Source organism: Bidens hawaiensis, unplaced genomic scaffold (genome assembly GCF_021521415.1).
Source record: "Bidens hawaiensis isolate Kalapana, Puna unplaced genomic scaffold, B.hawaiensis_p1.1 tig00008700_1, whole genome shotgun sequence".
In the NCBI taxonomy this organism is placed as follows: Eukaryota; Viridiplantae; Streptophyta; class Magnoliopsida; order Asterales; family Asteraceae; genus Bidens; species Bidens hawaiensis.
Window position 1 is genome coordinate 628,545 of NW_027491627.1, and position 13,463 is coordinate 642,007.

At 36.2% G+C, this 13,463-nt stretch overlaps 1 pseudogene; it reads left to right on the forward strand.

Moving 5' to 3' along the window:
- Positions 1-422: 422 nt before the first annotated feature.
- LOC143529776 (uncharacterized) lies at positions 423-13,463 on the forward strand (annotated as a pseudogene).

Sequence of the window (13,463 nt, forward strand, 5' to 3'; positions counted from 1 at the left end):
ATAACTGTTATGGACAAAGTTTTCTGAATCAGTGAATGTCGTCCTAATCAAGAAATGGGGTTGCTACTCAGTCTTTTAATCATGAAGCTCTCTTCTAGTGGGAAAACATTGAACGGAGAAAGACTCCGGATGAGATTAAATTTAAAAGGTGGAATGATTTGAAGGAGATGGTTATGAAGCAGTTTTGTGCTGATGCTGAGGCTGAATGGGCTGAGTTAAAGTTTCAGAATCTGAAGGCGGGGAAGAAGACACATCGTGAATACACCACCGAATTCAACTGCATGTCCAGGTTACTACATGATATTGTGAACAATTATGAGAAATGAATCAGGTGTTACGTCAGAGAACTTCCATAGAACATTTGCACAATAGTTAGGGCTAGTAAACCTACTACTTTTGATTCTGTTGTTGAACTGCCAGATATGGTTTACGAAGACCTTGCAATGGATGATGTGGAGGTGGAAGAAAAGAAGGAGAAGAAGTGGGTCGCTCCAGCTAAACGGCCCGGTACTCAGATGTGGAATTCAAAAGAGAAGAAGCAGAAGGTGTGGGAGAAGAAGACGTGCAAGATGTGTGGTACGTTACATGGTGGGGAGTGTAAGTGAGGTGTAGGTGTAAACACTTGCTATAAGTGTGGGAAAACAGGGCACTACTCCCACGACTGTAATAGTGAGCATGTTTGTTATAAGTGCATAAAGACTTGTTTGCTATAAGTGTGGAAAGCCTGGCCATATGGAAAGAGAGTGTACTCATGATGATGCCGAGGGAACTGGTAAGAAGGATGCTGATCAATCCAGGCCAAGGACTAGAGCCTATGTGCTAACCCACGAACAAGCCATGCAGATTCTAGGCGTCGTGACATGTACATTTCGAGTAAAGGGTATTTCTGCTTTGATTCAAGTGAAAATAGAAGTTTTGTAGCTACGACATTTTGTAAGTTAGCAAAAATGAAACTTTTACAGTAGAAACCGTTAGTGAAACCTCCGTTAAAGTAATTATATGATTAAGAATTTTAAGATAAAATTAGACTGACGTGAGTTCCCTATTACCCTGTATGTAATGACCTTAGTATGTGCCTATGTGGTGTTGGGAATGGATTGATTGTTTGAGTTTGAGGTTCAGATAGTATGTAAGAGTAAGTTTTTAAGGTTAAAATCTTCGGATGGTGGTTTGGTGACGGTTTATGGTGATAAAGAAAGTCCAGGGAAACGTCATTTCGATGATCAAAGTCGAAGGCTTGTCAAGGCGAGGGTGCAGTGCTTACTTGGCGTACGTTGTCAAAACTAAAACCGAGATGAAAGATATGAAAGATGTTCTTGTAGTATGTGACTATCCAGAATTGTTCCTATAGGACCTCCCGGGGTTACCACAGGAACGAAAGGTATAAGTTCAAATAGAGTTAATACCAGGAGCACAGCCAGTTGCGAAAGCACCTTACCGCCCGGCGCCGTACGAGATGAAATAATTGATGTCCCAGCTGCAAGAACTCCCCGATAAAGGTTTTTTAAATTCGAGTGTTTCCCTGTGGGGCGCACCGGTGTTTTTCATTAAGAAGAAGGATGTAAGTATAATAATGTGCATAGACTATCTTGAGCTGAATAAGCTTACGGTGAAGAGTATATATCTTCTGCCACATATATTTGATTTGTTTGATCAACTACAAGGTGCTAGTTGGTTCTCGCGAATAGACCTTAGATCAGGCTACCATCAATTGAAGGTGAAAGAGGCGGACATCCCTAAGACAGTGTTTCGGGCTTGGTACGAACACTACGAGTTCCTTGTGATGTCGTTTGGATTGACGAATGATCCCACGGCATCTATGGATATGATGAATATGGTATGTCGGCCGATGTTCGAAAAATAGGTTATCGTATTCATTGACAACATATTGATTTATTCGAAGAGTGAGTTTGACCATGCAAAGCATTTAAAGGAAGTGTTGGAAATTTTGAAGAAAGAGAAATTGCATGTTAAGTTCTTGAAGTGCGCATTCTGGTTGCGCAAAGTATAGATTCTAGGTCACATAATCAATCCTTAAGAGATTACTGTGGACCCATCTACGATTGAAGCAATAGTGAATTGGAAGACTCTGTAAAAACCCAACTGAGATACACGGCTTCTTATGGGTAGCTGGCTATTTTAGGAGATTTATCTAGGAATTCTCCAAGGTAGTCGTACCGTTGACCAGAATGACCCGCAAGGTTGTAGTATTTAATTGGGGTAATTACCAAGAAGAATCTTTTGAAGAATTTAAGAAAAGTCTCACACAATCCTTGTCTTACCCGATGGTAATGAGGATTTGGTGGTCTGTACTGATGCTTCGTATCATGGGTTAGATTGTGTCTTGATACAACTAGGTAAGGTCATAGTGTATGCGTCCAGACAGTTGAAATCTCATGAGAGTAAGTACCCAACACATGAATTAGAGATAGAAAAAGTAGTTCATGCTCTCAAGATATGGAGGCATTACTTGTACGGTACCAAGTATACCATCTATACATATCATAAGAGTTTGAAGTATTTCTTCGAGCATAAGGAACTGAATATGAAACAGAGGAGATGGTTAGAACTGATAAAGGACTATGATTGTGATATCAAGTACTATCCTGGTAAGGCTAACATGGTTTCCAACGAGCTAAGCCGTAAGAACGAAGAAGTCATTGCAATAGTAAAGTGGTATAAGATAATGATTACCTTAGATTTCCTTGGAGATATCAGCAAGGTTCAGTCTAAATTTCTTAGAGATGAAAAATTGATGAAGAAGGAAAGGATTCCCGGGCAACAAAATGAGTTGATAGACAACACTCATGATGTAGATACTAGATTTGACCATATGTGGATTTACGCAATGGAGATCTTAGAGGTCGAATCCTAGATGAAGCTCGTAAGTCTAGAAACTCGATTAATCCGAGATCCATCAAAAGTATCAACAACTGAAGAGAGACAGCGTCAGTAAGTGTTTAACATGCTTTCAAGTCAAAGCAGAACATTGGAAACCGTATGGAAATATGCAGCCATTAGATATACCAAAATGGAAATGGGAACACACTACCATGGATTTTATAACTAAGCTACCGTGTGCAGCTAGAAACCATGATACTATATGGGTGATTGTGGCTCGTTTTATGATTAGTGCTCACGTTCTACCTATACGAGAGGCTATCTCATCAGAAATTTTAGCAAACATGTTCATAAGGGAGATCGTAGCAAAGCATAGAGCACTGATGTCGATTGTGTCTAATCGAGACACGTGCTTTACTTCAAGATTTTGGAAGAATTTCCATGAAGCAATGGGAACGATACTAAACATCAGTATGGCGTATCATCCTCAAACAGATGGGCAATCTGAAAGGACAATCCAAACCCTTGAGGATATGCTATGTGCTTGTGTGTTAGACTTTGGAGGAAGTTGGGATGGTCGTCTTCATCTAACAGAATTCTCTTACAACAATAGCTACCATTCGAGTATGCCATCGTTTGAGAAGTTGTATGGTAGATGCTGTAGAACTCCTATATGTTGGGGGAGAGATTGGTAAGAAAGAGCTTGGAAGTTTAGAATTTGGGCAAGAAACCTCTTCAAGGTTTTATCTGATGAAAGCAAGTATGAAAGCTTCTCAAGTTCACTAGAAGTCTTATGCGGATAAGAGACGACGACCGATCGAGGTTGAACGGGTGTAACATTGACCCATACATTGTCGAGTTAGGGTAAAGACTTAGTGGGAGACACAAACCAACCTGTCATCTTTGATCACAATGGACCCCACACTATTGTATCATGAATACTAGAGTAATTAACTCATGATGAAAACTCTGTTTACATTATCTGCATATATAAAGAACTTGTTTTTAGATACAACCGGTGAACTCACCAACCGTTGTGTTGAACTTTTTTAGCATACTTTTCTCAAGTCACTAAGGTTCACGTCAGAAGTTATGTTGATTAATGGATGTGCAGATTTCATCAAGCATCTAAGTATTCTTAAAGATATATCATGAAATGTTGTGTCTATGTGTCTAGTTGCGCACTTTGGGTTAAAATGTTATACTTATTTTACACTTCCGCAAACGCAACTTGTGTTGCAACTATATTTTCTCATTGATGATAGCAATATTAAATGATAAATATCATTATTAAATGGTTGTTCGGTATGCACATGGCTAGATCATGGTATATCATGTGTCTCATGGTAAAACCCAGTTAGTAAAAAATTGAGGGCGTGACACATTAATACCAACACAACTTAGACAATTTGCAAATATACCTTTCACAACCTACAAATAACATAATATATACTCAAATCAACACTTATACGGCCTACCCAATTTGCAAATAAACCCTACACATCATAATTCGATATGCCACGTATACAAAGTTTAAAACCTACACCAAACAATGACAGTAATAACCATACATCCAAATACTAAACAGGCAAAATAAACCTATACATTATAGCTACAAATTTTTTTGTACCTTTCTTTCCCGATGCAACACCAATGCAATAAACCTAATTATATAGCATGCTAAACAGACAAAAATACATATTACATCTCTAATATCTAAAACTCTTAACTTCTACACTAGTACGCTACTTAGATTAAAACAAACACCATATATTAACCTGCATACCTTGATTCCTTGAGTAGGGATCGGTCATTGCAGGAATAAAAAAACAATTAGGCTTCAAAACATCCTAATTAAAAACAACGATGGATGATTGCTTCTTATACATAAGCAAACAGAATCACTCTATCTAAATTCGTCAACTTTGTTATCAAATTCATATGTAGGGTCAGATTTCGCGCTTGGAGTAATGACAAGCAGTTTGGGAATGAAACAAAAGATACCATATGTTACTGTTTGCCTACACCCTATTGACGATTATGATCTTTTAATTATAAAGCATCTTTATTCATATATTCATCACAATTAAAAAATGCCATCTTATATTTTAAACCTTTGACATGTGTAATGAATGACTAAGATTCACTTCTCATACTTCTAGCTCTAATTTCACTTCTCATATGAACCATATCATTTATATATCAATATATAATACAAAAACCCATTATCGTACAAATTGTAGACGACAAGAATCTCTGTCGATTTCAAAAAACACACGGTGGAAAAATTATAAATTAATTGAATTATGTTCATCCTAATTAAATGTTTCCGCCTCCTAAATTAGTCAATTTTCGTCTTTAACTAAGCCATGCGAATACGTCAATAATGAAGGCTTACTGAATCAGTTCGCAATTGGATACGATAAACCTAATTTATTAATTGGACTAATGGAAGATGCGAATTTGACTAGTCGATCAATTGGAGATAGCGAACGTTAGAGTATGTAGGGTTGTGGAACGGTTCATAACCGACCGAACCGGAGCCGGACTGTATTTTAATGGTTCTGGTTTGGTTCGGAACCAAGTTAAATGGGTCTTGTGTAAGCGGTTCTTGCCGGAGCCGGTTTTCAGTTAAATTTCCAAATATAAATTATTAGGTGCAAGAAACAAGCGACAATTCATAAAATAAAACATTATTATATCAACATATTATATTTTAATGAAGGTGATTGAGAATATATTAGAATGGCTCAAAATATTATAGAAAACAATTATATCTTAAAAAAGATTTAGGGCAGTGGAAATTGATTATCGTTAACGGATTCCATATGGCCGGGAAAGTGAGAACGTGGATAGTCACTCGTACCTAGAAGTTGAAAAACCTACTAAATAAATAGGATTTTAAATATAATCTTCAAAGTTTAAACCTGACCTAGTTCTAGCGGTTCAATAACTATAACTGGAACCGTCGGTTCCAACTAGAACCGAACCGGTAACCATTTACAACCAAATTTAAGAACCAAAACATGACCCGTAATACAATAATACGGTTCAGATCTAGCGATTCGTTCCGATTCCATGGTTCTGGCGGTTCAAAATCGCGAATTGCTCACCCCTAAATGTATGTTCAATTTTGATTTGGAAAAGAAATTAAAATATTGCAATTTGAGTGAAGGAATTTGAGTGTGATATGAATTGAGCGTCATTCAATTAAACGATGTGAGCATAATTGGATTTGAGTGTTAATTCATATGTATTGATTTGTGTGTAATTGGATTTGAGCATAATTGGATTTAAGCGTAATTGAGTGTTTGTTGGGTCTCTGTTTCTTCTTCATTACCTACAAATTTAATCATAGTTCGCAAATTAATTACGACCTTCGATTTCTCTTCCAAATTTCAATAATAATTGGAATTCCATTTGCAATTAATCAAGTCCCGGATTGATAATCAACACACGAAGTAAACAAATAACTCTTGTTTAGTAATCAGAAAATCTAACTCACAAAACTGATTACAAACCTATCAAACCCTAACTCGGTTTGACTCTTGATAAACCCTAACTCGGTTGCATCTAGATGAACCCTAACTCGGTTACATCTCGTGTGTCTCTAGACGAACCCTAACTCGGTTACATCTCACACCACCATCTCTATTTTCAAACCATGCATTGGTTTATATAAACTAAACTAACTTGCTAGCCAAGACATTACCAATTATAATTACAATACAATTAGGAATCATAACTAACTATGACCGACTTGACTTCCTTGATCCCTCAAGTTCACCGAATTGTGACTTAGAGTCTAAAATTACTTCCAACAATCACCCCCTAATTTCTGACTCGAAATAGGTGGCTCTTCAACTCCGAGCTTGTCTCTTTTGCCCTGTTTAATTTGACTCATGATCTTGACCTTCTCGGTTTTCACAACCATCTTGGCCTTGATCTCCCCGGAACTTTTCTTGATCCATAGATGTGTTCTTCGGCTCCCCCGAACACGACTACCTCTGTGACCATATCCTCGACCATTCATCCGGTCATATGTGCTCGCATAACCACTCATTTGGCTACGATCCCGGTCATCTAATCGAGCGAACAACAATCTACCTTGATATTCTTTTGTTCCCGAATCAAAACACGAGCACATCTTTCAAATCAAAAGCCTTGGCTAAAACATAATTCGTTTAACCCGAATAAAAACAAAATCCAATGAACCGACTTGTCCAACCCCTTTCCTCCAGTCCGTTAGAACAATATGAACGAATTAGCCCCGAACAACTTTTCAGAACCAAACCCGTATATTCGCAAGATTCGGTTATTAATACCTCTCGAAAAACCAAACCACGTACAAAACCAACTGAACATGTGACTTTTGTTTTCCTTTTTTTTATGTTGCATTAGAAAAAAAAAAGAAAATTAAACTCCTAATTCTTGTGCCCTGTACTTCAAATAATTCTTTCTTTTCTTTTGTTGACTTTTTGACTTTTGGACACTTTTCCACTTCGATGTTCCCGCTGCACAACCGGATCAGAAAACCCTTCGCCTGAAACAAATCCCAATCAACGAAATCCTTCTTGTTCTTTCTATAGCAGCCACCAGACAAGTAAGAACACCGCCGCAAGTCTGCCTGACCTGCTGCCACTCGTTTCACACCTCAACCAACGGCGGAATGTCGAGGCGCGAACTGATTGCTCACAGCTTTTCAAAAGTTACTATCATGCATTATTAATAAATGACAATATCTATTTAATTTATTTAAATGAAACAATTACAGTTAAGTACATCAAGTATAAAGAAATTTCAACAATGATTAATTAAGTTTGTATCCTAAAAGAAATCTCTACGTGATCTTCACCTTACAAAAGAGCCAAGCTGATAACCTACAAATGCGTATAAAATATATTTTTTGTCAACAACACATGTTGAGTGAGTGAAACACCAGTTTAAGACACAACAATAATAATATATAATAAATAAAGAAATATGCAAACTGTTCCTGTGAGATAAACAGTTAAACCATAGCACATACACAAACAATCACCCATAAAGAAAGGGCTAAACCGTTGCCATGCGAATGGGCATTGGTTACCAAAAATGAGGTGTCGGTGAAACCATTGTCAATGCGTCGGACGCCGTCGACTACGACGGTCGTATGATCATACTAGACTGAGAATATGTTGGACCTCTCCGAATGCGGTTCAAATAAAGCAAATAAGCTAATAGCAAGTTAGGCATAAACTGATATACACACAAGGATTAAACAGTTGCGGTTTTGAGTACTAGTTCATACGTAAATATGATACGATACGCATATATCCCCAAAATGATTTATAAACAGTAAAAGAGGGGAGTGATTACTCACATGATCGATTGAACGAAATATAAATGATGATGTGGGACAGATGAACCCTTCGGATATACCGTCACGGATTCCTAGTTAAATATAATAATAAAAATTAATTACAAAAGATATAACGTAATTTAATGAGTTAAGATTTCAGTGTGATTTGGGTTATGTTGTGATTTAATACGTTATTGATTGAACGATTGATCTCTACGGTTATTGTTATTGCAAAAACAATATTATTATTATTCACCCTTTATTTATTTTACTAGTATTAATTATTATTATTATTATTATTATTATTATTATTATTATTTACGATTATAAAGTATAAACAATATATGAATAAAATAATTAAACAACTAATCATACTTTGATAAATTATATAATAATGTTTGATTTAAATAATTATTTTAAATACTTACCGAACTCTTGCTAATAAGATTGATAAAAATATATTAAATACGTTTATTATATTTTTGTTTAAAGAACAATACATATAATATATATATATATATATATATATAAGAATTTGCGAAAAACATTCAACGACGAGAAACATAAGTATTGGTGTCGGGTTTTATAAAATATTTTTTTTAATACTTAATATTAATAAACATTGATTATATAAGCTTTAAATAAGTTAAAACATTAAAAAGAAAAGAGGAGCTAAAAACTCGGGGTGACGAGATTCGAACCCGCGACCATCAAAACTTAACACACGCACTAAACCAACTGAGCTACCAAGTTATTTGAGATTTAACTGAAAATAACCGATTACAAACCTATAACCAGATTTCCCCCAAATCCATGAACCCTAGAAATCTGAATTGATGAATCTTTTCTAAGTTTATCAGATTAAGTTTAGGGTTAATGAAGTTGAATAAAAAACGACCTGGATACATAGAATCGATGGAGATCAACCACCCTTAACTGACGGCACCAACAGACGATAGGAACTGTATAATACGACTTGAATACTCCAATTAAGCATACGGTTTGGATTCGCGATCAGTATAAGAACAATCATGTACCTTTAATTTCTTTGTTATTGCCTCTAGGTAGTATATCGATAAAACGTAGAAAACGGATTGTATGTATATCAATTCGTATCATAACAGCTTGTTATTACCTAATTAAGGGTGTCGGTGAGGGCGCGATATACCTAAATATGATTTGACGATATCAATTTGAAAAATAATACGTAAATTAGGGCTCAAGAAATCGATATGGGTCAATGTTTACGGGTTACGGGTTGGATGGGTGGGTTATTGGATCCGGGTTACAGATTTTAAATAATAATAATATATATAATTTACATTATAGTCCTTACAATATAAGGGGGATACAAAAGTAGATAATTGTTTAGTTTAGGGTAGTTTTTGTCAAAATATGAAAGTTGTATATATTTTAAATAAGTAAATAAACAATAATACTATTATAATTTCTTTATTCGATAAACGCGATAATTATTGATAAAGTTTCCCGAATATAAAACAGGTCAGGTAACGATTATTAAAATAATAATATAAAAATCCGAGTTGTTACAACTCGCCATTACCAGAAGAACCATAATTCTGCCGCCGTAAATAACAAGTCCGACTGATCGGCTTTAACAAATAGAACCCACTTCGGAAACCCAAATTGGTTCCGATAGCTCCTCCACAAGCCACCGCTCACTGCCAATCACTGTAACGAGGTGTCACTCTTGACGAGAACAATATCTTCGTTGGAATAAACAACTATGGCTTGGCTGTTCTTTTCCGACTCCCGATCACTGGTTGCTTGATCTACCTCACCGCGATCACAATTATTGATTTCTCGGACTTGGCTCTAACACCAATTCAAGTCTCGGATTGATGATCAACACACGAAGTAAACAAATAACTCTTGTTTATTAATCAGAAAATCTAACTTAAAAAACTGATTACAAACCTATCAAACCCTAACTCGGTTTGACTCTTGATGAACCCTAACTCGGTTGCATCTAGATGAACCCTAACTCGGTTACATCTCATGTGTCTCTAGACGAACCCTAACTCGGTTACATCTCATGTGTCTCTAGACGAACCCTAACTCGGTTACATCTCAAACCACCATCTCTAATTTCAAACCATGCATTGGTTTATATAAACCAACCAAACTTGCTAGCCAAGACATTACCAATTATAATTACAATACAATTAGGAAACATAACTAACTATGATCGACTTATCATCCTTCGTCTCTCAAGTTCACCAACTTATAACTTAGAGTCTAAAATTACTTTTACTTCCAACAATTAATTCCAAACTGCATTCCAAATTGTGTTCCATCACTGTCATAGCCGTGCGTAATTCGCAACTGGATATGTAACTAAATTTAAGCGTATTATTGCAACTTTAGAAATTGAAACTTGTTTGTCGCAATTTCACATGCATTATTGCTATTCAATTTAATTATCTGCACTTCAATTTAATTCTTGACGGTCTCTATTTTTCAATTTAAAGTTGAGCGATGTCTTTTTTTTTAAAGCACCAGTGCCCAACTACGATCACATATGTAATTTTGTGTTACGCTGGATCAATTAATTGATTATAACGCGAAACTAGTTTTAGGTTTATTTACGAATATGCCGTCACGTGATTTGATTTCAAAATTGAAGTAAACACTTAAATTCCCGCGAACCTTATGTAGAATAAGCGTTTTTTTTTTACGTTAAGTCACCTCTTTATAAGGGTTTAAATAAGAAATTTTAGTTTTATGGAAAGAATAAGAGCCAATACATTTGTGGCATGTGGCATTTCATCCAATTAATAGAGGGTTTTTTATATTAGACCATGTGTAGTCATAAAGCCTCACCCCTGAACGTTATGCGTCACGTGGCGCCCTGTCAGAAGACTTTTTACAAAAATACGGTGTAATCATAAATCCTCCATAACTTTCCATAACTTTGTTTATTTGTTTTTTTTAATTCTTGTGCCTTCCACCAGCGTTATCTACAAAACGCCACCCAAAAGAAATTACCCAAAACGCCTTCATATAGCCGGGGGGGGGGGGGGTCCGTCTTTATGACTTCATAAAGTCACCATAAAGCATCCATTATGAATGATCTTATAGGTTAAAAAAACACATCAGTTAATACACTTTATGAATCTAGATCAAGTTTTCTATATTATTCTCATGTAGATATGGAAGCCGACAGACAAACATTGATCACAAAACAATTTTATATCATCAAAGATGCATGAAATAAGACTATCGCTTGAAGTTTAGGAATTAAGTTACCAAAATAAAAGTAAAGGTGAGGCCAGTGTTCCCGAGTCTCATTTAAAGAGGGGAGGGAAAGGAAATGAGAAGAAAATGAGAATGAATCATGTTCCAGAGATTTTTTTAGGAATGGAGAGGAGGTGAGGGGAGGGGAGAGAAAAGGCTAGAAAACTTAAGTCAATACTCATCCTTCCAAATTGGAGATATTAGGAGAGAAAATGTTTATGTATAACATTAACTACCTATTAACTCCTACATTTTCTTTCCTTTTCTTCTATTTTTCATTAAACTCGGGAACATGAAATGAAGTGATTATTTTCCTCCCCCTCTCTTTCTTTTCTCTTTCAATTTTGCTCCCTTTCTTTTCTCTCCTTAAATGAAACTCGGGAACACAGTGTAAGGTTAAAGGGTATACATGAGTGGGCAATCCCTCCACTGGTTTTAGGTGGCAGCCACATAACACCGACCTCACTTGGAACACTGTCTACGCGTGACCTGAGGCTACCGATGGCGCTCAGTCACGTCAGTAGCTCATTCATGTGGGTCACAATCGTCCGTTGGGCAACGACTCTTTTAAAAAAAATTGTTTTTATTATATTTTAAAAACCATTTAAACCATTTTCCAACCATTCCAATCAATCTCAAATCATTTCAACCATTTCAACATATTTTAACCAAAACCATATCAAATTGAATGAATGTTCTTCGTCTGACGAGACAGATTTTTTTCTACATGCAATGGATTTTACGATCGAACATGTTTTATTTGGTTATGACCAAACAGCGCCACGTCTTACAAGAAAAACTCGGTTGAATTGAGATCGTAAAGGCGCACACGACCGTTTTGTAGCCAACTACTTTGCTAAAAAAGCTACTTACACATACGAAGATTTTAGGAGGGGCTTCCGAATAAGTAAACGTCTATTTCAAAGAATAGTCGACGATATAGTGAGAATGGATCCATGGTTTGAGTTACGTTCGGATGCGAGATGGAGAAGAGGTTTTACTCCACTACAAAAGTGCACTGCAGCGATCCAGCATATGGCATACGCGCGGTTCATGATGCTTTGGACGAGTATCTTCAAATGTCCGTAAGAACGGTACGCGATAGTGTTTATAAGTTTACCAAATATATTATTTAAGTTATATATATAGCAAATAATATATATGTGGCACTTCTTGGAGTGATATTCAAAAATTATATGAATGCCATAAAACAAAACGTGGATTTTCTGGGATGCTTGGTATTATTGAATGTATGCATTGGGAGTGGGCAAACTGCCCAAATGCTTGGTGCGGTCAATACATGCGAGGTGATCATGCACACCCGTCTATATCCTTGCAAGCAATTGCTTCACAAGATTTATGGATTTGGCATGCCTTCTTTGGTGTTGCCGGTACAAATAATGATTTAACGTTCCTCCATCAGTCGGGGTTTTACAATAACGTATTAGAGTGTACGATGCCAGATTCAAGTTTTTGGGTTTCAGGAATCGAATATAAGCACGTGTATTATCTTGGTGACGGGATATATCCGTCGTGGTCCATATTTGTGAAATCCTTTACGTGTCCACAAGATGAAAAACGAAAGAAATTTAAGGGAGCTCAAGAGGCGGCAAGAAAAGACAAGATTTCGGTGTCATAAAAAGAAAGTGGCACGTAGTGGCCAACCCGACACGAGCATGAACGCCAAAAAAAATTAGACGGATGATGTATGCAATATGTATTTTGCATAACATGATTATTGAAGACGAGGGAAGTGCGATTTGCGAGTACAACGTGGATGAAGACAGCATCCAATATCAACCGTTTGACGAAACATAAAGAGAATATAATCGATTGGCTTTGGAAAATCAAGATACACATGACGCGTTACGTTCGGACTTGGTCGAACATATATGGTCTCTTCCGGACGATGAAGACTAGATATTTTTTTGTTATTTTTTTTAGTTTAAGTTGATTTGATAATGTTATTTGTAATGTTTTAAGTTTAAATTTAATTATTAATGTTTGAATATTATATAAATTA